This window comes from Chelonoidis abingdonii, chromosome 16 (genome assembly GCF_003597395.2).
Source record: "Chelonoidis abingdonii isolate Lonesome George chromosome 16, CheloAbing_2.0, whole genome shotgun sequence".
In the NCBI taxonomy this organism is placed as follows: Eukaryota; Metazoa; Chordata; order Testudines; family Testudinidae; genus Chelonoidis; species Chelonoidis abingdonii.
The window spans coordinates 8090705-8118352 of record NC_133784.1 but is presented as its reverse complement, the minus strand read 5'-3'; the positions used below and the strand labels follow the sequence as shown (position 1 = coordinate 8118352).

The 27648-nt window shown below is 45.8% G+C and overlaps 1 protein-coding gene across 6 annotated transcripts in view; it reads right to left on the bottom strand.

Annotated features, from left to right (window-relative positions):
• The window catches only part of ALDH18A1 (aldehyde dehydrogenase 18 family member A1), a 126410-nt gene extending 106884 nt beyond the window's left edge, over nt 1–19526 (bottom strand). For 2 of the 6 annotated variants that reach the window (XM_075072908.1, XM_075072907.1), the window contains exon 1: nt 19424–19512. The gene's annotated coding sequence lies outside the window, so the exon portion shown is untranslated. Of the gene's footprint in view, nt 1–19379; nt 19399–19419 lie in introns of those variants that run through there. The other 4 variants (XM_032777509.2, XM_075072905.1, XM_075072906.1 and 1 more) reach the window with 3 other exon arrangements.
• Between the last annotated feature and the right edge of the window lie 8122 nt (nt 19527–27648).

Genomic DNA, 27648 nt, shown 5'->3' with positions numbered 1-27648 from the left:
CCAGTATCCTCCTTAAACCATTATTCAAAATATCCACAACCATCACCATAGCAACTGAGGGTACGTCTACATTATGATCAATTTTATAGAACTCGATCTTTAGAAAGCGATTTTATACAGTCAATCATGTATGTTCCTACTAAGCACAGCAGGTCAGCAGAGTGCATCCTCAATACCGTGGCTAGCATCGACTCACAGAGTGGTGCACTGTGGATAGCTATCCCACAGTCCCTGCTGCCCATTGGAATTCTGGGTTAAGCTCCCAATGCCTGATGGGGCAAAAACATCGTCACGAGTGGTTTTGGGTATGTCATCAGCCTCCCTTCCCTCCCTCCTTGAAAGCAATGGCAAACAATCATTTCGCTCCTTTTTGCCTAGGTTACCCATGCAGACACCGTAGCACGACAAGCATGGAGCACGCTCAGATCAGTACTGCTGTTGTGAGCATTGTAAACACCTCGCGCATTATCCTGCAGTATGTGCAGAGCCTGGCTAGGAACCGCCAGCACAAGGACGACTGTGAGGAGGACATGGACACAGATGTTCCTGAAAGCATGGGATGTGGCAATTGGTAGCAGTAGGGCAGGCTGATACAGTGGAATGCCAATTCTGGACCTGACAAAAAGCACATACTGGTGGGATCGAATAGTGTTGTGGGTATGAGATGATTACCAGTGGCTGCGAAACTTTCACATGTGTAAGACCACTTTCATGGAACTGTGAGTTACTTTCCCCCTGCCCTGACAATTGCTTTCCCCCTGCCTTGACAGTTGAGAAGCAAGTGGCGATAGCCCTCTGGAAGCTTGCAATGCCTGACTGCTACTGGTCAGTCAGGAATCAATTCAGAGTGAGCAAATCCACCCTGGGGGCTGCTGTGATTCAAGCAGCCAAGGCAATCAGTAACCTTCTGCTAACACAAGGGTAATGATTCTAGGAAATGTGCAGGTCATAGTGGATGGCTCTGCTACAATGGGATTCCCTAATTATGGTGGAGCGATAGACGAAACACATATCCTTATCTTGGCACCAGACCACCTTGCCAAACAGTACATAAACTGCAAGGGGTATTTCTCAATGGTGCTGCAAGCACTGGTGGATCACAAGGGACGTTTCACCGACATGAACATGGGATGGTCAGGAAAGGTGCATGAATCATAGAATCTTAGACTAAGGTCAGAAGGGACGATTATGATCATCTAGCCTGACCTCCTGCACAACTCAAGCCACAGAATCTCACCCACCCACTCTTGAAACAAACCCCTAACCTATGTCTGAGTTATTCAAGTCCTCAAATCATGGTTTAAAGACCTCAAGGTGCAGAGAATCCTCCATCAAGTGACCTGTGCCCCACACTGCAGAGGAAAGTAAAAACCCCTCAGGGCCTCTGCCAATCTGCCCTGCAGGAAAATTCCTTCCCGATCCCAAATATGGCGATCAGCTAAACTCTGAGCATGTGGGCAAGACTCACCAGCCAGCACGCAGAGAATAATTCTCTGCAGTAACTCAGATCCCATCCCATCACAGGCCATTGGGCCTATTTACCGCTAACAGTCAAAGATAGCCTAATTTTGGCAATTAATTATCCCATCATACCATCCCGTCCATAAACTTATCAAGCTTAGTCTTGAAGCTAGATATGATTTTTGACCCCACTGCTCCCCTTGGAAGGTTGTTCCAGAACTTCACTCCTCTGATGGTTACAAACCTTCACCTAATTTCAAATCTAAACTGTCCAGTTTATATCCATTTGTTCTTGTGTCCACATTGGTACTAAGCTTAAATAATTCCTCTCCCTCCCTGATATTTAGTCCTCTGATATATTTATAAAGAGCAATCATATCTCCCCTCAGCCCTTCTTTTGGTTAGGCTAAACAAGCCAAGCTCTTTGAGTCTCCTGTCATAACACAGGTTTTCCATTCCCCGGATCATCCTAGTAGCCTCTCTCTGTACCTGTTCCAGTTTGAATTCATCCTTCTTAAATATGGGAGACCAGAACTGCACAAAACATTCCAGATGAGGTCTCACCAGTGCCTTATATAACGGTATTAATACCTCCTTACCTCTACTGGAAATACCTCGTCTGATGCATCCCAAGACCGCATTAGCTTTTTTCATGGCTATATCACATTGGCAGCTCAGTCATGAATCATAGAATATTAGGGTTGGAAGGGACTTCAGGAGGTCATGCAGTCCAACCCGCTGCTCAAAGCAGGACCAATCCCCAACTAAATCATCCCAGCCAGGGCTTCATCAAACCTGACCTTAAAAACCTCTAAGGAAGGAGATTCCACCACCTCCCTAGGGAACCCATTCCAGTGTTTCACCAAGCTTCTAATGAATTTTTTTTCGTAATATTCAACCTAAACCTCCCCCAATGCAACTTGAGACCATTACTCCTGCCACTGAGAACAATCTAGATCCATCCTCTTTCAAACCCCCTTTCATGTAGTTGAAAGCAGCTATCAAATCCCACCTCATTCTTCTCTTCTGCAGACTAAACAATCCCAGTTCCCTCAGCCTCTCCTCATGTCCTCCAGCCCCCTAATCAGTTTTGTTGCCCTCAGCTGGACTCTTTCCAATTTTTCCACATCTTTCTTGTAGTGTGGGGCCCAAAAGTGGACACAGTACTCCAGATGAGGCCTCACCAATGTCGAATAGAGAGGAATGATCACGTCCCTCGATCTGCTGGCTACCCCTACTATGTAGCTCAAAATCCGTTAGCCTTCCTGGCAACAACGGCACACTGTTGACTCAATCCAGCTTCTCGTCCACTGTAACCCCTACATCCTTTTCTGCAGATTGCTGCCTAGTCACTTGGTCCCTAGTCTGTAGCAGTGAATGAGAGTCTGCTGTCCTAAGTGAGGACTCTGCACTTGACCTTGTTGAACCTCATCAGATTTCTTTTGGCCAAATCCTCCAATTTGTCTAGGTCCCTCTGTATCCTATCCCTACCCTCCAGTGTATCTACCACTCCTCCCAGTTTAGGGTCATCTGCAAACTTGCTGAGGGTGCAATCCACACCATCCTCCAGATCATTAATGAAGAATTTGAACAAAACCATCCCCAAGACTGACCCTTGGGGCTCTCCGCTTGATACTGGCTGCCAACTAGACATGGAGCCATTGATCACTACCCATTGAGCCCGACAATCTAGACAGCTTTCTATCCATCTTATAGTCCATTCATCCAGCCCATACTACTTTAACTTGCCGGCAAGAATACTATGGGAGACCATATCAAAAGCTTTGTTAAAGTCAAGGAATAACACGTCCACTGCTTTTCCCTCATCCACAGAGACAGTTATCTCACCATAGAAGGCAATTAGGTTAGTCAGGCATGACTTGCCCTTGGTGAATCCATGCTGACTGTTCCTGATCACTTTCTTTCCTCTAAGTGCATCTGAATTGATTCCTTGAGGACCTGGTCCATGATTTTTCCAGGGACTGAGGTGAGGCTGACTGGCCTGTAATTCCCTAGATCCTCCTCGTTCCCTTTTTTAAAGATGGGCACTGCATTAGCCTTTTTCCAGTCATCCGGGACCTCTCCCAATGATGCTTGCATCTTTAGAAACTCCAGGCTGTTTGAAAAACTGCAAGAAGGGACTTTCTTCCCAGACCACAAAATTACCATTAGGGATGTTGAAATGTCAATAGTTATCCTTGGGGACCCAGCCTGCCCCTTCCTCCCATGGCTCATGAAGCCATACACAGGCAGCCTGGACAGTAGTAAGAAGCAGTTCAACTATGGGCCGAGCAAGTGCAGAATGGTGGTAGAATATGCCTTTGGATGTTTAAAAGCCCACTGGTGCTGTTTGCTGAGTAGGTTAGACCTCAGTGCAACCAATATTCCCATGGTTATTGCTGCGGGCTCCATATCTGAGAGAGTAAGGGAAGACGTTTATGGCGGGGTGGGAGGTTGAGGCAAATCACCTGGAGGCCATTTTTGAACAATCAGATATCAGACTGATTAGAAGAGCACAGCTAGCCACGCTGTGCATCACAGAGGCTTTGAAAAACAGTTTCACTACTGGCCAGGCTATGGTGTGACAGTTGTGTGTTTTTCTCCTTGATGCAAAACTGCCCCCTTTGTTGAATGTACTTCCCTGTAAGCCAATCCCCTCCCACCTTCAACCACAGCTGGAAAGGAAATAAAGTCCCTATTGTTTTGAATCCATTCATTAAAAAAAGTGAGATCAAAAAAAGCCCAAGCGGGGTGGGGGAGAAGGGAAGGACAAGGCCACATTGCATATTGTAGCCACACTATAAATCAAAGCTGTTTGAATGACCACCTTCTGTCGCTTGGGCCATCCTCTGGAGTTGAGCGGCTGGGTGCCTGGAGCCTCCCCCAACACGTTCTTGGGCGTCTGGGTGAGGAGGATATGGAACTTGACGAGGAGGGCAGGCAGTTATACAATGGATGCAGAGGGGGTCTGTGCTCTAGTTGCCTTTCCTGCAGCTCCACCAGATGCCTGATCATGTCCATTTGCTCCCCCATTAGCATCAGCATCTCCTCCTCCGTGTTCTGATCATGCTCACTGTATGATTTCTTGGCCTCTGCCATCAAAGTTGTCCATGCATTCAGCTGTGCCCTATCAGTGCAGGAGGGCTGCACGAGCTCAGAAAACATGTCATCGTGAGTACGTTTTTTTCGCCTTCTAACCTGCAATAACCTCAGAGACGGAGTTGATATGGGGAGCATAGAAACATTTGCACCTGCAGGGGGGATAAAAAGGGAGAGTAAAATACAAGAAGATAAATTTCTGAGAACAAAAGGGAGAGAGACTTTCACAGTGAATCAAGCAATTCACAACAGACAGCACATGTGCTTTAGGTACAAGGTCGCATTTTGCCTTTTATATCAAGCACCTTCCGGTATGGTGACACATCACACACGGCTAGGCAACAGAATTCGGTTTCTAGGAAGCCATGGTAAGCCAAAGGGTACACGGGTTTGGCTTTTTCCACCTTCATAACACGTGGCATAGCAAGCAATGCCAGCTGGGTTTGCCATTTAAAAGGAGAGGCTGCGGTTTTGGAGTGGATGTGCAGCACACCCCTCCCCACACCACGTGACTAATCTCCAGGATGATCCCTTTTAGCTAAGCGCAAACAGCCTTGCACGAACGAGTTCCTTTTACTGTGCCCTTACAAAAATTCCCCTATTTCAACCAGGTGACCATGAATGATATCACACTTCTGAGGCTGACACAGAATGATAAAGATCGAATGTTGCATGAATGCAACCAAAACCCAGGACCATTTGTTGCCATGCTTTGTGCTGCAATGATTCCAGACTACTTGCTACTGGCTTGGCGTGGTAAAATGTCCTACCGTGGAGGACGAAATAAGCAGCCCTTCACAGAAACCTTATGCAAAGGCTTTCATAGTACCTCCAGGAGAGCTTCATGGAGATGTCCCTGGAGGATTCCTGCTCCATCCCCAGACATGTTAACAGGCTTTTCCAGTAGCTGTACTGGCCGCGAATGCATCCCAATTCTTCAGGGTGAATCAAACATTAAACGCAATTGCTTTTAACCCTTATAGTGTAGTTACAAATAGGCACTCACCAGAGGTGCCTTCTCTGCCTTCAGGGTCCAGGAACTCGCCTTGGGAGGGTACTGGCTCCAGGGTGATGAAAAGGTCCTGGCTGCCTGAGAGAACAGATTCTCCACTTGCCTGCTTCCCATTCTCCTCCACCTCCTCCTCCTCCACAAGATCCTTCTCTGTGTTGCGTAAGACTCCCCGCTTGCAGGTGTCCACGGACAGTGGTGGGGTACTAGTAGGGTCCCCCCCATAGAATGGCATCCAGCTGATCATAGAAACGGCATGTATGGGGCTCTGACCCAGAGTGACTGTTTGCCTCCTTGGTCTTGTAGTAGGCTTGCCTGATCTCCTTAACTTTCATGCAACACTGGTGTGTGTCCCTGGTGTAGCCTCTCTCCACCATGCCCTGTGCAATTTTGGCATATATATCATTTCTTCAGCTGGAGAAGAGTTCTGCCTGCACAGATTCTTCTCTCTATACAGCAATCAGATACGGTGTCTCCTGTTCACTCTATGCTGGAGCTCGTTTGTGATTCTGGGACTGCATGGTCATCTGTTCTGCTGAGCTCGCCATGCTGACCAAACAGGAAATGAAATTCAAAAGTTTCCTGGGCTTTTCCTGTGTACCTGGCTAGTGTATCGCAGTTGAAAGTGCTGTCCAGAGCGGTCACATTGTAGCACTCTAGGATAGCTTCTGGAGGCCAATACTGTTGAATTACACAATGCTGCATCTGAACTACCCCAAATTCGACCCAAGAAGGCCAATTTTAGTACTAGTCCCCTCGTCAGGGAAGAGTACAGCAGTCAATTTTAAGAGCTCTTTAGGTCAACGAAAGGAGGTTTGTTATGTAGCCACATTGCTTATAAAATTGACCTAACGCAGCTAAATTCGACCTAACCTCATAGTGTAGACCAGCACTTGGGAGACTCAGGGAATAAAGGTTTCTTTCTTGCTTCCCAGCCTGAAGGAGAAATGTTTGGTTTGTAGAGCGCTTGAAAGTGGAAATTGAGACAGCTAAGTTGAAGGCCTGAGTTTTGCATTTGAAGCCAGTGGTTTCTTGTAGGAATAAGTTCCCAGAGGGAACTCTAGGTCCAGCTCCTGTGAAAGGTCTTTATCCCACTCAGGTCTTCCTTAATAGGTGACAGTTTCATTGTTCTGGTGCACTGTGTTAGGCTGGTCAGACAAAGGGAAAGGTGGTCTCAGGAAGGGCTTTGAATATTTGAAAAAATAAACTAATTTCTGTATTCAACACAGGGCTAATGCAAAGAGTGGAGTACCAGGATGAGGTGTTTATAGCAACCTGTGTTGCTAAGACGAAAGACTACTGGGAGGCTTCATTTCCAGATATAATTAGTTAAAACAATCAAGTCTAGAAGACAGTGATGTGCAGAGCACTGTGGCTGAGGCTCTGTCTAACAGAATTAGGCATGATTTTCTGCCCAATCCCAGATAGAAGTGGGTGAGGCTTTTTTGTACCACGGCTATTTGAGCCCCAATAGCATTGAGTTTAAAAAGGGCCTCAAGGCTACAGACTGACTTATGCTCAGTGCAAATCCTCTATCCAAAATGCCCCTACAATAGAGTAGGCAAGTTCTCTGAAAAGTTTCCTTCTTCCTACTGGCATCACCTTAGCTTTAGCCAGAGGCTCCTCATCTAGGTGCTGATTTCACAGCCACGCACTGAGACAGCTGCAAGAAGGTGATGTTATGTTAAACATGAAGGAGATGTAGAGCTGGGTGTTCCAATGACTATTTCTGTTTTCTCGCATTCGGAAATGGTGCCGAACTCCCTTGGCATATTTCAATTCCTACTAACTCTCCTGTGATGAATCAGGGAATATGTCTACATAAATTATAACTTCTGGTTGATATTATGATGTTATTATGAAAATTGTTGTATCACTGAATGTCTCTATGTAAATGAGGAATCCACGCTGGGCTGCCAGGACCTGTAGAACACACCCGCTAAACTAAGCACAGTACAGAGTAGTTAGGATACCCATTATATGGTCATAGTACGGCCATTAAGGACATTGGCTGAAGCAAGGAGAACCAGTTTCTGTCAACTCCTCAACAAGAATTTTATAGAAAACAGATCCTGTCAGACTAACGCAAATCTTTTTTGAGGAGATTACAAATTTGGTAGATAAAGGCAATAGTGTTGATGTAACACACTTAGATTTCTGTAAGGCATTTGACTTGGTACCACACAACATTTTGATTAAACTAGAATTAAACAAAATTAACATTGCATTGAATGGATTAAATACTGGCTAACTGATTAGGTCCCAAAATGTAACTAAACAGGTAATCAGTATTAAGTAGGGGTGTTTCCAGCAAGGTCCTGCCAGGATCAGTTCTTGGCCCTATGCTATTTAACATCTTCATTAATTATCTGGAAGAAAACAGATCATAGATACAGGTTGCAGATGACACAAAAATTGGAGGAGTGGTAAATTAGGAAGAGGACAGGTCACTGACACAGAATGATCTGGACAGATTGATAAACTGTGTGCAAGCAAACATTAAGTTTGAATATGGTTAATCTAAATATATAGATCTAGGAACAGAGAATGTATGCCATAATTATATCATGGGGGTCCTCTGTCCTGGGAAACAGTGACAGAAAAGATGTTGGGATCATGGTGGATAATCAGCTGAACGTGAGCTCCCAGTGTGACGCTGTGGCCAAAAAGGGTAATGTGATTCTAGGATACATAATCATGAGTAGTAGAGAGGTTATTTTATTTCAATATTTGACAGTGGAACAGACACTGCTGGAATACTGTGTCCAGTTTTGGTGTCCACAGTTCAAGAATGATGTTGATATATTGGAGAGGATTCAAAGAAGAACTACGAGAATGATTAAAGGATTAGAAAACATGCCTTTCAGTGATAAATAATTTGACCACCTTGAATCTATCTTAGCAAAGAGAAACTTACGCAGTGATTTAATTACAGTCTGAAAAGGTACCTACATGGAGAAAAAATATTTGATAATGGGCTCTTCAATCAAACAAAAAGGTTAACATGATCCAGTGGCTGGAAGTTGAAACTTGACAAATTAGCACTATAAATAAGATGTAATGTTTTTTAACAGAGTAATATTAACCATTGGAATAATTTACCAAGGGTTGGAATCATAGAATATCAGGGTTGGAAGGGACCTCAGGAGGTTATCTAGTCCAACCCCCTGCTCAAAGCAGGACCAATCCCCAGCTAAATCATCCCAGCCAGGGCTTTGTCAAGCCTGGTGGATTCTAAATCACAGGCAAGTTTTACATGATGATTGAACATTTTTGTAAAAAGATACACTCTAGGAATTATTTTGGGGGAAGTTCTCTGGCCTGTTATATACACAGAGCCCTACCAAATTCACAGCCATTCTCTCTCACACACACAGTCTCTCCCCTCTTCCCCCCTGCATGTACCACATCTCCACGGGGGGAGTGGGGGGGGGTGGAGATGGTTCAGAAGACGGAGAGCTTTCAGTGTGTCTTAAAGAGACAGGGGACAGGCATGTCTCAGAAACTTCCCCAACAGCCAGTGCACACACTGTGTATCACGCACTTTCGAACACTACTGTTGTTACTTCTTGGTATTTTCTGCAATGCAAATACATTCTCTGTAATTTTATTCTTTCAAAGTGTGTTGTTTTAGTTTTTTGACTGGTCTATGCTTTTCATAATTTTTCTCTCTTAAACTTAAATTTAATTCTTTAAGTAATGAATTCTAAAATGCCTAACTAGTCCTGGCCAGAGTAATTATCCCTATTGGTAACTTTTAAAAAAATATATTTAGGTTTTTTGTTTCAACTCGTTGCACACATCCGCACATTATCTTGGTGAACATAACAAAACTTATTCCACACATGGGAGGAAAAAATTAGAGGGATCACTGATTGCCACTCTTACTTCTTCACTGCCTTCAGAGCTGGGTGGCCAGGAGAGCAGCGGCTGTTTACTGGGCGCCCAGCTCTGAAGGCAGTGCCACGGCAGCAATACCATACTACACCATCCTTACTTCTGCACTGTTGCTGGTAGTGGCTCTGCCTTCAGAGCTGGGTTCCCCGCCAGCAGCCACTGGTCTCTGGCTGCCCAGCTCTGAAGGCAGCGCACATCAGCGGCAGCACAGAAGTAAGGGTAGAAGTACTGCAACTGCCCCTACAATATCCTTGCAACCCCCACCCTCCTGTCCTCCACAGATCCTTTTTGGGTCAGGACCCCTACAATTACAACACTCTGAAATTTCACATTTAAATATCTGAAATCATGAAATTTACAATTTAAAAAATGCTATGATCGTAAAATTGACCAAAATGTGCTGTGAATTTGGTAGGGCCCCAGCTATACAGGAGGTCAGACATGATCACCATGGTCCCTTCCGGCCTCAGAATCTATGAATAAGGGGCTGGCATATGGAAAGTGGAAAACTTCCGAACAGGACAAAGATGGAGGCGACAAAGCAGTGATTTAAGGAAGATTCATGGGTAAAGGTTTTGGAGGCAGATACATGAAGTTTTAGGCAGGGCAGAGGAAGATACAGGCATACTTTTGTAGTGTGGGACTGTGACAGGGTGTTGGCTAAGGAAATCTCAGCCAGGCCAGCTCCAATCAACGAAGGAGAATTGGAGCTGGCTGAATAAGCCCAGGACTGATTGGCAAACGGGGAACAGCTGACAGCCTCATTATCCAGGGGCTATATAAAAGCAGGCAAGAAAGAAGCCAAAGAAGAAGGAAAGGGAGGAGCCAGAGAATTAGAGTGAGTGGGGGCTCTTTTCTGCTGGCTGCAGGAGCTAGCAGTCCCTGAGGCTGTAATACTGAAGCTATTTGTAGCTAGAACGTGGTGGGAAAGTATACGGTAAATGAAGAGCACAGATGATTTCACCAATGCAGAGATCTCTGGCTGGTTTGTGGGTGCAGTAGGGGCAGAACCAAGGAGGACCCAGCGATGCCTTGTTACAGGGACCCTGTTTAGCTGATAGCCCAAGGTTAAAGCAAGTTCATTTAGCAGGGAGAAGATCCATTGTTCAGAAATCAAGCAAAGAGGTGCAGCAGAAAGATCCTGGACACTCCCAGAGGACCCTGACCTCTACCCAAAAAATGTTATAAAGAGTGAGAAAATGGAGGGAGGGAATTGTGTAGTAGTGTTCATTATTTTTGCATAGACTCATAGACCCATAGACTCATAGGTCAGAAGGGACCAATATGATCATCTAGTCTGACCTCCTGCACAAGGCAGGCCACAAAACCCTACCCATACACATTTATAACAACCCCTAACCATGACTGAGTTATTGAAATCCTCAAAATTGTGATTTGAAGACCTCAAGCTGCAGAGAATCCACCAGCAAGCGACCCATGCCCCACGCTACAGAGGAAGGCGAAAATAGATCTGTTTCTTGTGCTATTAAGTAAAAAGCAATAACTTTTTAGAATCCTGAGCAAAGTCTGTGTGCATTCGGTAACAAACACCACACACCCTTGGAGAGTTAGTCTGTGAACTCAAGAGTTTCCACATGATTGTGGAGTTCTGGGAGAGGGGATGTCTGTGCTAAAGAGGAGTCTGAGGATTCAGCACTGGTCCCAGGGGATAGGCATTTGGACGACCAGGTTGGTGCCAGATGGAAGATGTGCACCCCAACAGTGTGCCTACAGACCCCAAGCCAAAGGCAATGCCTGGACTCTGCTCAGACTCCAAAGGCTTAAAGCACACAGTATTCAGTATTTGGATATCCTCACAGCAGTCTGGTCAGTATCTGATAGGGGGACCTCCAGATCATCGGACTGCAATGCCTGCAACAATGAAAAAGGGAATACAGGTCACCATGTGAACACAGGGGAAAGGCAGAGATATTAAATGCTGCTGTCGATCACTTTTGCTATTTGTGACCTGTTGCGGTTCAATCACCATCAACCAGAATTTGCTTCTTTATAAACAGAACCTACAATACAGCCCCTTGGAGCTACATTACATAGGTCTAACTGCATATCAGATTGTCAAGATGATGATTTTTATCAGGAGAATTTCTGTGACTGACTTTTGAAATTTGTTTCAGTGCAATTTTCCTTTAAGTCTGTATGTTAACTTTGAAGAGAGGGAGGAGGCTATCCCTGCAGTCTGGGAAAACAACTATAAAACAGCAAGTCATTGGTTGAATGAGTAAATAACTAAGGAAGAAAAACTTCTTAGCAAACCTTGTTAACACTTTATATACAGTTTTATTATCTAAAGTAAAATAAACACCTAGAGGTGTGCTCAAATTCAGTAGATAAGGCAGCTGGAAACGTACAAATGCTAAAGATGAAAGTTTTCTAAGAGAAAAACCTATCAAAAACTGAGGTTCATACTCAAGTATCAAATTAGTTAATATTCCAAGAGAAGGCTCAAATGGCATGTGTTTTATAACTAGGATCAGCATCGTACTCTGGCCACCCTCAAACATGAGCACCAATAACTTACGTCTTCCAATCATAGCAGGTCACTTGATCATCAGTAATGGGGGGTTAACCATTAGTAAGGCACTAACAAGATTTTACTGATTCAATCCCTTTTGCACACCCTCTTCACAGGCAAACTCCAACTGAGAGCGTATTGTTGTAACAACTCCAGTCCGTCTAGTCTAGTCCATGCCCATGCCTTCAGTGCAACCTTAATGCCTTGTCTACACTACACAGGTTGACGCAAGATAGCTTACATTTACCTAGCTGTGTACATGTCTACGATCAAATTGGTCTCCCGCTGCGTTAAGTGCCCTGTTATGCCAATATAGTAACACTAACTCCTACTTGGTTCTATGCCACACAGGATGTACTTAGGTTGATGCAGTGTGAGCGCAGACACTGCATTACTTATGTCAAGCTGATCTGTCCTCCCGCAGCTGTCCCGCAATGCCCCACGCTGACAGCTCTGATCATCATTGTGAACTTCACTCCTAGGGGTCAGAGACCATAAGCCACTCCCCTCCCCTCTAAAGCCCTGTGAATTTTTGAAATTCCCTTTCCTGATTGCCTGACTTGGCGAGCTCACCTAGCAGCTCTCCATTGTTGAGTCCAGCCACCCAGTTGACCATACTGGCTATATGCTCCTGCCTGGAGCAGACAGGAGATATTGGATCTCCTGGGCCTGTGAGGAAGAGAGGCTGGGCAGGCACAGCTCTGAACCAGTTGTAAAAATGTAGATCTCTTTGAGCAGATTTCTCAGGGATGCAGGACAAGGGTCACGACAGGGAGCAGCAGCATTGCTGCGTGATAGCCAAGGAGCTGCACCAGGCACACCAGATGGTCAGAGAGGCCAACAATCAGTATGGTGCCGAACTGCAGACCTGACACTACTACAAGGAGCTGTATGCCATACATGGCAGAGACACCCCCAGCTCCCCAACAGCACCGTGCATACCTCCGAGTCACAGGTCTCTGCTGTGAGCAGAGAGGAGGTGGTGGTGAATGAAAAAGCAGGAGGAGGAGGAGACGGCGGTGGCGTATGGGCAACAGGTGACTGTTCAGCTGCGCTGTGAGCCTGGACCTGTTTTTGACTCCACCATAGTCCAGCCAATCCCGCCACTCAAGCTCAATGCAGGAGAAGGAACCTCAGGTACGTGTGTAGATAAATTTTGAATTACAAGGACAGCACCACCAAAGTAGCAGGGCACATCTTTTATCTTTTCATTAATTTACTTGTGCTAGAAGAGGCAATGGTACAACCAACAGAGGTAGACTTGCTATCTGTTTTTCATTCCTCTCCAGAGTTACAAGAGGGTGGGAAGCATGTGGAGCAGTTTGTTTATGTACACAGGGATGTCCCTTAACACTCATGAGAGATCTCAATGAAACTTTTACAGAGGTACTCTGCAATCATCTGCCAAAGGTTCCTAGGGAAGGCTGCCTTATTTCCTCCTCTGCAGTAGGACACTTGCCCATGCCACCCAGTGGTAACTTCAGTGAACACCATTGCAGTACACAGACTAATGGCCTACAGGCCCAGGCAGCTTTGGGACACCACCAGCAGCTGTACTCTCTGCTCTATTCCCCTCAGGAGCGAGATATCAGCTAAAGTCATCACCATCGCCTGTGGAAAACAGTGCCAGTGCTCAGTGCCATTGCACTATGCTACTAGAATCATGCAACCAAGCAATTCCCTCTGCATTTCCCCAACCCCAGTGGGCCATACTCACCATGGCTGATGCTGTGACTGGCACTGTGCACAAACAACCCAAACAGAAGTGAGAATGTAGTGCTTAAAACTTTTGCAGAACAAGAGGAGTGAGTTCAGCATCTTAAATTTTGCTTTTTGTAGTGAATATACTGATAATGGTACCACTGCATTTTATCTTCAGCTGCTGTCATTGCAACCTTCTGGGTCTTCCTCTCTACACCTGCGGAATGCCTGAGCCAGATGAGACAGCAAAAGAAGAGGACTCAGGATGACATGTTCAATAACATCCTACAAGTCAGGGCTGCATTAGACAGAGCACAGGACCTGGAGGACAAACATTGGGAACAGCCTGGAGAAGGAATGCATGGAGAGGAGAAAGGCCAAGAAGTCCCAGCAGGAAAAAGAGCTGCACCAGGATGTAATGGGGTGTCTCAGGCATTAAACACAGATGCTGCAGACTCGCGTGGACTTGCAGGTTCAGCCATCCTGGGCTCGCCTTCCTTTACAGCCCATTGAGAACTCAGTATCAGGACCTCCCTATACTTCCCTCCCAACTTCCCAGATGGCATCAGGGCTTACAACACCCCCACCACTCCACCCTGGGAGACATTAGAGACAATTACAGCAAAACATACATCAATCATAGGTTCCACAGGTCAGTGAATGTGGAGCTGAAATGGACATAAAAGTTTTCTTTCCTCTTCCTAAATTCTGTTTTCTGAATGTATTAACATTTAAGTTTTTATTGTATTTGATTTAAAATTGCATAGTGGGGTTTTTTGCACTAATTTTGTTACAGAATAATAAAGATGAACTATGTTTCACATAATAAAATTTTGTTCTCATCTCCGCACCCAAAGAGTCAGGACTTTGCCAAACACCGACCCACCTAGGGAGCAGGGAGAGGGAGATCAGACTCCTTCAGAGGGAAGAGCCATCCCCCACCAAGATTCAGGCTCACACTGGGGGCAAAGAGATGGGCTCAGACCCCAGCACACACGAAGTTAGGATGAAGGGTTCAGTCCCTCCTCCACCCCACATCTTGACACAGACACAAAGGAGGGAAGGATAATGGAATGAATTTGTGGTGCACCTGCCCCTATTCTCCCCCAGTTCCCTACCACTCACCCCCAAGTTCCCTTGCTAAGTGTCCCCACCCTCTCACCCACCTGAACCTCCCAAGCCTTCTCCCATCCCCATTACCTCTCTCTCCTCACTCCAGTCCCTCTATTTCCTGCACTGCCACCTAATCCTCCTCCTCCAGCAGGCAAGTGAATGACTACTTTCCCCCTTAAGAATACTTTGATTACATTCCCCATCCTCCTACCCACAAAAAAAAAAAAAAGATTTTAGCAACAAGTCTTCAGACTTTTTTCTGATTTCTGCACTAAGCGAGATAAATTGATACTGACCCACCCAGCTAGGGTTAAAGGTAACTTCTTAATCCCTTGAGCTATCCAGCTGCAGTGAAGCTCTCTTCACTATAAACTCCCTGGGTTCCTTCATCTGCACACCCTCAGTGCAGTTTCCTTAGCTCTTGAACATACATAAAATAAAGAACTAAAAACTTTTTGGCAAATATTCTGATCCACCAAAGGGGCAATGGTTGTCAGACATTAGCTGAGCGTAATCCTTGAAAAACTGAGACCCCTGTTGCCAGGATTAGAACCCTGATTTGATCCCTAGGTCTGGGCAAAAAAACTTTGGTAGACTGTTAAACCTTAGTAAAAGCAGTTTGGGAGGGCCTGTATCCTAGAAACTCCTTTGTCACAGGTCCCCAAATTTGGACCATCCAGTACCCTCACAAGTTACACCAAATTTCAAAGCGAGCCAAGTAACTACGCAGATTTTAGAGCATTGAAATATAAATGCTGGTCTAACTCTACAGCAGGTCTGGTGGTCCACAAGAACAGTGTTTTCAATACAGTAACTCCCCACTTAAAGTCATCCAGGTTAACGTTGTTACGCTGCTGATCAGTTAGGGAACATGCTCATTTAAAGTTGTGCAATGCTCCCTTCTAATTTCGTTTGCCAGACACCTGCTTTGTCTACTGCTTGCAGGAAGAGCAGATCATTGCAGCTAGCTAGTGGGGGCTTGGAACCAAGGTGGACCGGCAGCCCCACTATGAGCTCCCCACTCCCCTAAGTTCCCTGTGCAGCAGCTGCCCAGCAGGCTAGCAACTGTGAGGCTTCCTTACAGGGGTAGTGGGTGTGAAGGAATGCTAAATTGTATTCTATGCTTCAGCCACTGGTGGTGCTGGGTGTAACATAATTTGTCTAAGTTAACTTCAGCCCTACCTGGCAGAATATTAAAGGATCTTACAGCAAACACATCTGGTGTCTCCCCCTTTGAGAAGGGAGCTCTGTGGCCAGTCCACATCAGGTACCGAAGCCTGGCCTGTTAGCAGCAGCTCTGCAATCTACCCTGTACAAAGAAATACATAACAGCGGGTCTCATGCATTAGCTGGGGTAAGAATTAGGTGACTGAGATCCTTTGGGGCCCAATCAGAACCATCAGTTGATACACTCCTCAATGTTTGTACAAAATATGAAGTTGTTAGAATCTGTCAATCTTAAAACAAGCTGCTTTCTTTCCCCGAAGCTTTATCTCAGGAATCCCTTGGTCAAATGGCTCCAAATTTGGATCACTAACTCTATTTTGCACCCTCATTAGTCACACCAAATTTCAAGATAATCCAGATAACCATGCCATTTTAGAAGAGTTGTCCTTTAAGGATGGGAAGTTTAACTACAAAGGAGCTGGTGCTCACCTATAAAATAGTGGTCTGGTCTTGGCCATCAAAAACACCATTGCTGGGTCTCTTTTAAACCCATTATAGTGCAGCAGGGAACAGAACAAACAAACATTCATTTCAATTTTGAAGAATAAGGTAGGGAAACTATGTTGGTCTTTTTTTTAAAAAAAATATATATATGTATGCAACAAAAGAGAGTTACATTACATACAAAGAGGGATAAAAATATTTAACTCAAAATATTCCTTTGCAGATCAGTGCAATCCAAATAAAACGAGAAAGGACAAAACCCGGACTACTGCATTGTAATTTATAGCTTGAGTTTTTCTGGGGGAAGGAGAGTTCAGGCTGGCACAATGGGGAGGGAGAGAGAGCTCTGTGGCTTGAGCATTGGCCTGCTAAACGCAGGGTTATGAGTTCAATCCTTGAGGGGGCCACTTAGGAATCAGGGGCAAAAATGTCTGGGGATTGGTCCTGCTCTGGGCAGGAGTTTGGACTAGAAGATGACCTCCTGAGGTCCTTTCCAACCTTGATAGTCTATGATTCTATGTGTTTATAGCAACACATTTTAATCCTACATCATAACCATTTATCTAAAATAAGACTACACCTCTCATTTCATAATATATTTTTAAACTTAATCTCTTACTGGGATTTAAAAAAAAAATCTGTGATTCAAGTAATCTGCAAGTTACATCCATTGGGTCATCTTTAGTTACTATTATATTACAGCTTACAAAGAATGAGCAGGTTAGAGGGACACAGTTTCTTCTTGCAGAAGCTGTGCTAGTTTGATCCTGTTATTTCTTTTTGTGGAGATGGGTTGTGCAACTGCAACAGTCTTATCACTGAGCGTTACACTAAAACCTTGGAACAACTGTTAAGTGTCACAGGAATGTCACCTGGTACAAATGCTTGAACAGTTTATCTCCTATTCAGAGGACTAAGCTCCATTCCAGAAGCAAATACAAAACATTAATGGGATGCACCAATGCAGTCCAGGTGCATCACCTCAGCTTTCAGGACGTGTACTGGAAAAATCTTTCAGGATGCTGCTTCTGGGCCTTGTTTTTTTAATTATTATTTTAAAGTCAGTTTCAGCCTATTACACAGGGGTAGGCAACCTATCGCACGGGTGCCAAAGGTGGCACACGAGCTGCTTTCCAGCGGCACTCACACTCCCCAGGTCCTGGCCACCAATCTGTGGGGCTCTGCATTTTAATTTAATTTTAAATGATGCTTCTTAAACATTTTTAAAATCTTATTTACTTTACATACAACAATAGTTTAATTATATATTATAGATTTATAGAAAGAGATCTTCTAAAAATGTTAAAATGTATCACTGGCACGCGAAACCTTAAATTAGAGTGAATAAATGAAGACTCAGCACACCACTTCTGAAAGGTTGCCGACCCCTGCTATTAGGTATCATAAGTTTGATGTTCACCCCTGCTGGAAGAGAAAAGGAGCCCTCCTCTTCCATCCCCCACCCTCCCCAGGGGGTCCCACCCCCATAACAGCAGGGGTTAGACGCACTACTGCTCTACCCAAATTGACTACTGAAAATGTAAGGATGGCTGTTATTTTACCCAAAAGCCCAGTGTTAACGTTACTCTGCTAAGGATGCTTAAGAAAGTTCTGCAGAAGCCAACAAGTTAGCCACCCCTCTCCCCACTATAGGTGTAAGAGACTTCCCTAGTACAGGTCATGGATCTGTAACAGTTTTCTTTATAAGTCACAATCTTAGGATAACACGCAACAGCCACAGGGCTGTGTACAAGAGTTGCCAACTGCTCTGCTTATGGGACCAGGCAGCACATGGCAATTCAGTGTCCCTCAGAGACCTTGACCAAGGTAGTGAGATTCCCTCCCCTATCTGTCTGACAGAGGAGCACAACCTCCTTGTCTCACGAAAAACAACCACCCAGGAACAGGTTCAGCTACCCACCCCCAATCAAGGGCAGGCTCCTCTTCCCTTCCCAACACAGGAGTCTTGCTGACAAGAGAGGGCAGTCAGCCTAGCAGGGCTGCGAGGCAGCAAATGAGTTTGCGACTCACTGCTAGAGAGGGCCTGGGGCACCAAGACACCACAACACACCCTGCAGCCAGCTCAGAGACCCTCCGGTACCCTCCGCACCCCGATCGCTCCCAGCATTCTCCATACCCCCATCCCTGGATGCCACCAGAGGCCCCCATCCTCTGTCATACTGCACCCCTAGGTGCCCCCAGCCACCTCCACACCCTGGTTACTCACAGCAGCCCCCACCCTCTGTCATACTGCACCCCCAGCCACTTCCACACACACACACCCCGCTACCACCACCCTGTCATACTACCCCCTCCGATGCCTCCAGCCACCTCCACCCTCCCGCTACCCCCAGCAGCCACCACCCTCTGTCATACCACCCCTCCTCAGGTGCCCCCAGCCACCTCCACACACACACCCCGGATGCCGCCAGAGGCCCCCACCCTCTGTTATACTGCACCCCCAGGTGCCACCAGCCACCTCCACCCCCCCACTGCCCCTGCCCTCTAGGACCTGCTCCCATGCCACCTGTCCCCTCAAGATCCCAGCCCCTGCTTGCTCCTCTCTGTTACCTCCCCCCCCCTGGTGCCCCCAGCCACCTCCACACACACACCCCGGATGCTGCCAGAGGTCCCCACCCTCTGTCATACTGCACCCCCAGGTGCCCCCAGCCACCTCCACACCCTGGCTACTCCCAGCAGCCCCCACCTTCTGTCATACCGCACCCCCAGCCACCTCCACACACACACACACACACACACACACACACACACCGCTACCACCACCCTCTGTCACACCGCCCCCCCTGGTGCCCCCAGCCACCTCCACACACACACCCCGGATGCTGCCAGAGGCCCCCACCCTCTGTCACACCGCCTCCCCCAGGTGCCCCTCACCAGCCGGACCGCGCCAGTCCCCATTCGCAAAGCCACTCACGCACTTTCCGTTCGCCCGGAGGCCCGGCCGCTGCGCTGCAGCAGGAAAAGGCGGCGCAACACGTCTGAGGAGAGCGAGCGAGACACGCTTCGGCAACCCCCTCGGGGACGGACAACTTCCGCCCCGCCCCGCCCCCTGACACGCACATGGCGTCGGAGCCCCAGCCTGGCCCCTACGTCACTGCAGCTGTGCAGGCCCTTCCCGCGCCCCAGCGCCCCGCGCACACCGCCCACCTGGGGCGCACTTGGTGGCACTTGCCCTCCCTCGGCTTTGGGTCACCCCCTTGGGTGTGTATCTCTGGGTCTCAGAGGTAAGGTGTGTGGCCTTGGGTCTGAGCGCAGGCCTCCACCTGGGTAATTGTAGTCACAAAGTCCAGGCCTTAGGATTGTGGGTGATGCCCCAGCAGATAACAATTGTCTGTTTGTATTGGGGTGACTGCCCCAAGAAGGGAGAGTTTCCTTGGTTGAAAACTTTATTTTCTTGTCAAATACAAATTAGAAACAAAATGGTAAGGGACCAAATTTACTCTGGAAACAGATTGAGCCGGGAAACAGACAAATTGCAGATGTGATCTATGTGTGAACTGGCAACTTCCCCAGCTGTAATGTTAATAAAGCTGTTACAGGGGTGGGGGGGTAATAGCTTTACTCACTTCTGTTGGTGAGAGAGACGAACTTTTGAGCTTACAGGGTGCTTTTTTTCTAGATCAGTATCCTGGGACCAATATGGCTAAAACAGCAACTGCATACCATAAAGTTGTTATAAGTGATTGCACTTTCTCAGCCACGTGGAATATGCCATGTAACTGAGACCCAGGTAGCTGGTACGTACCATGCAGTCAAATCCCAGATGAATAGCATGCACTTTACAACTGAGATTAGGGTGACCAGACAGCAAATGTGAAAAATTGGGATGGGGGGGTAATAGGAGCCTATATAAGAAAAAGACCCCAAAGTTGGGACTGTTTCTATAAAATCAGGACATCTGGTCACCCTGAGATCCAGAAGGATAGCACCCACCCTGTGACCAAGATTGGGGCATGTGCTGTGTGACTGAAAACCAGATGATTGCCATGCACCATATGACTGAGACCCAGATTGGCAGACCATGTCAGTCAACCAAAACCCAGATTGGGATGGGGCAATATAGGTGAGGACAGTCTAGGGTACAGGGTGTGTGTGGTACTGGGGGGGAGATGGAAGAACAAATGATTGGAAAAACATAGGGTGGAATGGTAGGGAGAAAGGAGGGTTGAACTCTTACTCCCAGGAGATATTGAGATGGGGGAAGAGGTGTACTGTTTGGTGAGGGAGGGGAGGGAGGTTTCCAGACCTAGCATCCTCCTTTTCATGGGATCCCAGCGAAACCTTTCAGCATCCTCCTGTGTCAGTCAGAATCCCATTTTTCCTACCTGTGGTGAGGAGCCAAGCAAAAGTTTCAGCTGATGTTAAAAGGAACAGGCTACAGCAGGAATAGTGGATCAACTGGGTTTTGTTTCCAGAACTTGTTCCTTTCCTAGACTGTAGTGGAGTTCTGACCCTGCAGTATCATGTGACATGGGGCAGAGCAGCTAGGCCCAGGACACTGTATTGTTCTGATCTGTTGACTGACTACTTCATATCATATCACAAACAACTGTAAAGCTGTAAATCACTCCCACTACTATTTGAACTTTGAGACTCATTTTTCTGGAGTTGTCATTGTAGATCTGACAACATCAAAGTTCATTGCCTCTTCACCTTACCTACCCCAAGATTACAGGGAGGCAGGGCAATGAGGACTAGTGGGGAAACCTGAGATGAAAATAGTACAGTGGAAGATTAATCTGTAAGAGAGTGAGAGGTTTGCAATGAGAGATGGAGAGCATATGAGGGTTTGCCATTGAAAATCTGCCTCTCGCAGAGTACATGCAGAGAGCAGCACAGGTGAAGTAAACGGGCCCCCTTAAGGCTCTGGAGCAGACTATCAAACTCTGCCACCACATTCTTTCCTTTACCTCTTCTCCTGAGTACAGCACAGACCCATGCTCAAGCACAGTGCGGCTGAAGTTAAATTTAACCTTGTATTTTTTAAAGCATTTATGCAGTTATTCTCCAGTTCTTATTCATGATTCAAAGGTGCACCACTATGACAACTATAGGCCACTGAAGGGCAGGTGATTGCATAGCAACTGCTGTGTATCACTGAAGGGCAATTATCAAGCAAATTATACCAGAGTGTCAGCGCTGCTATAGCTAAGATTGAAAAGTACAACTCTTCTAAGTAAATCCAGACACTCAGATTGTCCTGAAATTTGTTCTGCCTTATGGGTATGGGTAACAGGTAGCAGAGGCAGGGGAAGGCTGTGCCTTCCCAAACAGCCTGGCATGGCCCTGCCCACAATCTGTCCCCAAGCCCCTTCCTGCCTGCCTGCTTCCATCCATTCCCAATCCCTTCCCAGTGTGGCCAAGAGGCTGAGGGGGGAGGCAGGCTGGGGCTGGTACGTACAAGACCCAGGGAGGAAGGGGCACACTGCTCACGCCGCCTATCCATCTGGCACTGGAGGTGCTGGGACATTGCTGCCCGCCCAGCACAGCGCTAGGGCTGGAGGCGCTCCTGCTGTTCTGCCTGCCCAGCGTGCTGTGGGTGGGGGCACATTGAGGGGCCCATGGCCATGGGATGTGTGTGCACTCTAGTCTCCAACAAAGGGGGGGCAGAAGCAGAGGAGAGCTTGGGGCAGAGGGTGGGGGCTGTGGGCTAGCCTCCCCCAACCACGTGTTCACCCACCGCCCATGCTCATGGGGGTGCTGGGCAGCATTAGTGGTCCAAATTTGGGGTCAGTTGAACAAGGGAAAATAAATACAGGATTACAAATGGGAAAATATAGCAGGGTACAGATTATCCAACAAGCCTTGGAATGCATTGGACACAACTTTTTATTACAGAAGGTGGAAAAAGCAACTAGAAGAAAGGCTGTTCTAAATTTGATTCTGACAAACAGGGAGGAACTGGTTGAGATTTTGAAGGTGGAAGGCAGTTCGGGTGAAGGTGATCATGAAATGATAGAGTTCATGATTCTAAGCCCTGGTCTACACTAGGGGGGAGGTGGGTGGGGTCGATCTAAGTTACACAACTTCAGCTACATGACGTCAGCGTACTTAGATCGACTTACAGTGGTGTATTCATCGCGGTGAGTCGACTGCTGCCACTCCCCCGTCGACTCTGCCTGTGCCTCTCGCCGAGCTGGAGTATCTAGACTAGATGCGATAAATTGAGCCCTGCTGGATTGATCGCTGCCCACCGGTAGTGTAGACATATCCTAAATCATAGTAGGATGGAAAACAGCAGAATAAAGACAATGGATCTCAAAACAGAAGGCTTTAGCAAACTCAGAATTGGTAGGTAAGATCCCTTGGGAAGCAAGTCCAAGGGAAAAAAGAGTTCCAAAGATTTAGCAGTTTTTTAAAGAAACATTATTAAGGGCACAAGAGTAAATTGTGTTTGAAACTGGTGTGCTCACTGCACAGAAGGCGGCAAGGACATGTGATATGTGTTTTAACCAGGTGTGACATTGCAATCCATAATGTTTTATGGAAATAGGCTTATGAGTATGATGTAAATGAAATATGCTTTCTGCAAAAGGTCTCTTGTAAAGTATCGTTACAAAGCTTATAATCTACTGAGTGTGTTCATCCTATTTGTATGCATGTATCGTTCTTGTATCTGAAGCTAAAAATATGAAGTATAACTGTGGGGTCCTATTGTAAGCATGCAAATTGTGGGCCATTAATGGTGGTTTAGAATCTTGATGGCTCCCATTGACTAGGACACGTGGGTGTAAATGGCTTTGTTTACTCACAGCCTTCCTGTGTCCCTGTGAGCCAGCCCAGGAAGAATGGAGGCTTGGGGTCTCACAGGACATGTGACCATGTCACCTGATACTGAAATCCATTTTAAACCTGGTGCTTTTCCATTTAGAAGGAGGGGTGGGGACCTAGAGAGACAAAAGATTCCCGCCTTGTGCCAAAGCTATAAAAGGGGGTGGAACAGAACAAAGGGGGCTGCCAGTCATAAGAAACCTCTAGTTTCCACTTAGAATGTTTGCTAACAAGGACTGTACAAGGGGAAAGGATTGGGCCCAGATTAGGAAGAAGTCTAATCTGTGAAAGAAGTTTATTGGAACATCTTTGAGGGTGAGATATTACCTGTAATCACTTTCTTAATGTATTAGGCTTAGATTTATGTGTTTTTGCTTTATTTTGCTTAGTGACTTACTTTGTTCTGTCTGTTATTACTTGGAACTACTTAAATTCTACTTTTATACTCAATAAAATCACTTCTGTTTATTAATAAACCCAAGTAAGTGATTAATACCTGGGGAGCAAACAGCTGTGCATATCTCTCTACTAGTGTTATAGAGGGTGGACAATTTATGAGTTTACTTGTATAAGCTTATACAGAGTAAAACGGATTCACTTGGGGTTTGGATCCCATTGGGAGCTGGGTGTCTGGGTGCTGGAGATAGGTGACTTGCTGAGCAGGTTTTTGGTTAAAGTCTGCAGCTTTGGGGCATGGACCAGACCTGGGTCTGTGCTGCAGCAGGCTAGTGTGTCTGGCTCAACAAGGCAGGGTTCTGGAGTCCGAAACTGGCAGGGAAAATGGGCTCAAATGTCATTCCAGCACATCAAGTGACAGTCCCAAGGAGGTCTCTGTGATCGAACCCATCACACCAGGCTGCAACTCTTTAGTCAAATTACATCCTAAGTTCCCATTAGGGACAGCCCAGCACAGTCACTTACACCCCATTAATACTTTGCCAATTCTTGGAGTGCCCACCGCACGGGGAGCCAATCATCACAAATGGAGGGATCTCTGGCACTGCACTTTGCCTGCTAGCATCTCTCCCCTTTCAGAGGATGAGGTGAGAAGGTGCCTTGACCCCAGTCAGCACCACCATCAAGCACATTGGTGAGATGGTCCCCCTGGCATAGTGCCCCAGCCTGGTTCACATTTTCCCGAGGGGGTTAGATCCTATGCTCCCATCTCATAAGGAGATGCCCTCGGGATGCCCTTATGATACCTTTTTGGATCTGGAGCCTAAATCAGTGAGTTCCTGCACTGACCACTGCCAAAATTGCAACAACTAAAGGAGTAAAGCAAGTAACTAAAGAATCATCTGCAAACACTTGGAAGGTGTTAAGGTGATAGGAATAGCCAGCATGGATTTGTAAAGAACAAATCATGTCAAACAATCTGATAGCTTTCTTTGATAGGATAACGAGCCTTGTGGATAAGAGAGAAGCGGTGGATGTGGTATACTAGACTTTAGTAAGGCATTTGATAAGTCTCGCATGATATCCTTATCGATAAACTAGGCAAATACAATTTAGATGGGGCTACTATAAGTGGGTGCATAACTGGCTGGATAACTGTACTCAGAGAGTAGTTATTAATGGCTCCAATCCTGCTGGAAAGGATAACAAGTGGGGTTCCGCAGGGGTCTGTTTTGGGACCGGCTCTGTTCAATACTTCATCGACGACTTAGATGTTGGCATAGAAAGTACGTTATTAAGTTTGCAGACGATACCAAACTGGGAGGGATTGCAACTGCTTTGAGGACAGGGTCAAAATTCAAAATGATCTGGACAATTGGAGAAATGGTCTGAGGTAAACGGATGAAGTTCAATAAGACAAATGCAAAGTGCTCCACTTAGAAGGAACAATCAGTTTCACACATACAGAATGGGAAGAGACTGTCTAGGAAGGAGTATGGCAGAAAAGATCTAGGGGTCTAGTGGACCACAAGCTAAATATGAGTCAACAGTGTGTACTGTTGCAAAAAAAGCAAACGTGATTCTGGGATGCATTAAAGGTGTGTTGTAAACAAGACACAGAAGTCATTCTTCCGCTCTACTCTGCGCTGGTTAGGCCTCAGCAGGAGTATTGTGTCCATTCTGGCACGCATTTCAAGAAAGATGTGGAGAAATTGGAGAGGTCCAGAGAGAGCAACAAGAATGATTAAAGTCTAGAGAACATGACCTATGAAGGAAGGCTGAAAGATTGGTTTATTTAGTTTGAAAAGAGAAGACTGAGAAGGAACATGATAGCAGTTTTCAGGTATCTAAAAGGTGTCATCAGGAGGAGGAGAAAAATCTGTTCACCTTAGCCTCTAATGATAGAACAAAAGCAATGGGCTTAAACTGCAGCAAGGGAGATTTAGGTTGGACATTAGGAAAAGTTCCTAATGTCATGGTAGTTAAACACTGGAATAAATTGCCTAGGGAGGTTGTGGAATCTCCATCTCTGGAAGATATTTAAGAGTAGGTTAGATAAATGTCTATCAGGGATGGTCTAGACAGTATTTGGTCCTGCCATGAGGGCAGGGGACTGGACTCGATGACCTCTCGAGGTCCCTTCCAGTCCTAGAGTCTATGAATCTATGAATCTATGACTCTCACAAAGGTCCAAACTGTTTCCTCTGGGAAGGGAAGAATTCCAACCCTCTGGTTGCCCAAAACCCAGTCCCTAGGTTTCACTGTGAGGAGGGTGAAAAAAACCCAACCAGCCTTGGCCAATCAGGTGATATGGGTAAAAATTCCTTCTCAGTCCCAAAGTGGCAACTAGCATAGCCAACAGCTACCTAAATAAGAGAGTGAGGGCTGACTGCTGGAAACCAGCAAATAGGAAGTCCTGAAGAAATGGCTCTTATCATGGCTCCAAATCGCATACCAAATCCCACAACACCTTAAGCCAATCCTGAAAGTCCTGTAAGGGCTGGAAATCTTGTGAGATCCAGCCCATCCTGTCCCTTTTGCTTTCTTCCATCGTGGGAGCCACTAAAAACACACCCCTCACTAGATCACACTGGCTTAACCAGGAGATCTTCAGCAACTTGAAACTTAAAAAAAAGAGCGGACACTAGGTCAAATTATGAAGGATGAATAGAAAAAAACAACAAACACAAGCATGTAGAGACAAAATTAAAAAGGCCAACACACAAAATAAGATTAAACTAGTAAACTAGGAACTAAAAGGGTAACAAGAAAACATTTTACAAATACATTAGAAGCAAGCGACTGACCAAGGACAGAGTAGGCCCATTACTCAATGAGGAGAGAAAGACAAAAGCAGAAAATGTAACAATGGCCAAAGTATTAAATGTCTTTTTGTTTCAGTTTTCATCAAGAAAGTTTAGCAGAGATTGACTGACTAACACAGTGAACGTCAGTGTCAATGGGGCAGGATGTGAGGCTAAAATAGGGAATGAGCAAGTTAAGAAATACTTAGACAAACAAGATGTCCTCTAGTCATCAGAGCTTGACAGAATACATCCTAGAATACTTAAGCAACTGACTGAAAAGATCTCTGAGCCATTAGCAATTATCTTTGAGAACTCATGAAGTACGGGAGAGATCCCAGAGGACTGGAAAAGGGGAAATATAAATGGGGGAATAAGGAGAACCTAGGAACTTATAGTCCAGTCAGCTTAACTTTGGTACCTGGACAGATATGGGAACAAATGATTAAAAAATAAATTTGCAAGCACCTTAAAGATAATAGGGTTATAAGGAACAATCAACATGAATTTGTCAATAACAAATCATGCAAAACCAACCTAACACCCTTATTTGACAGGGTAACAAGCCTTGTGGAGAGGGTGAAAGAAGTTGGAGTGATATATCTGGACTTTAGGAAGGCTTGATACTGTCTCACATGTCCTCATAAGCAAACAAGGGAAATATAGCATAGACTATAAGGTGGATGCAGCACTGGTTGGAAAATCAGAGACTAGCTATCAATGGTTCACAATCAATCTAGAAGGACATATTGAGTGGGTCTGGTTCTATCCAATATCTTCATAAATGGTTTGGATAATAGCATAGAGAGTACACTTATACAGTCTGTGGATGACACCAAGCTGTGTAGGGTTGCAAGCGCTTTGGGGGACAGGATCTGAATTCAAAATGATCTTCATGAACTGGAGAAATGGCCTGAAATAAATAGGGTAAAATTCAATAAGGACAAATGCAAAGTACTACACTTAGAAAGGAATAATCAATTTCACAAATACAAAATGGGAAATGACTGCCTATGAAGGAGTAGTGCAGGAAAGGATCTTAGGTTATAGTGGATCACAAGCTAAATACAAGTCAACAATGTAATACTGTTGCAAAAAAAGCAAACAATATTCTGGGATATTTTAGACGGAGTGTTGAGAGCAAGACATAAGAAGTAATTATTCCACTCTAC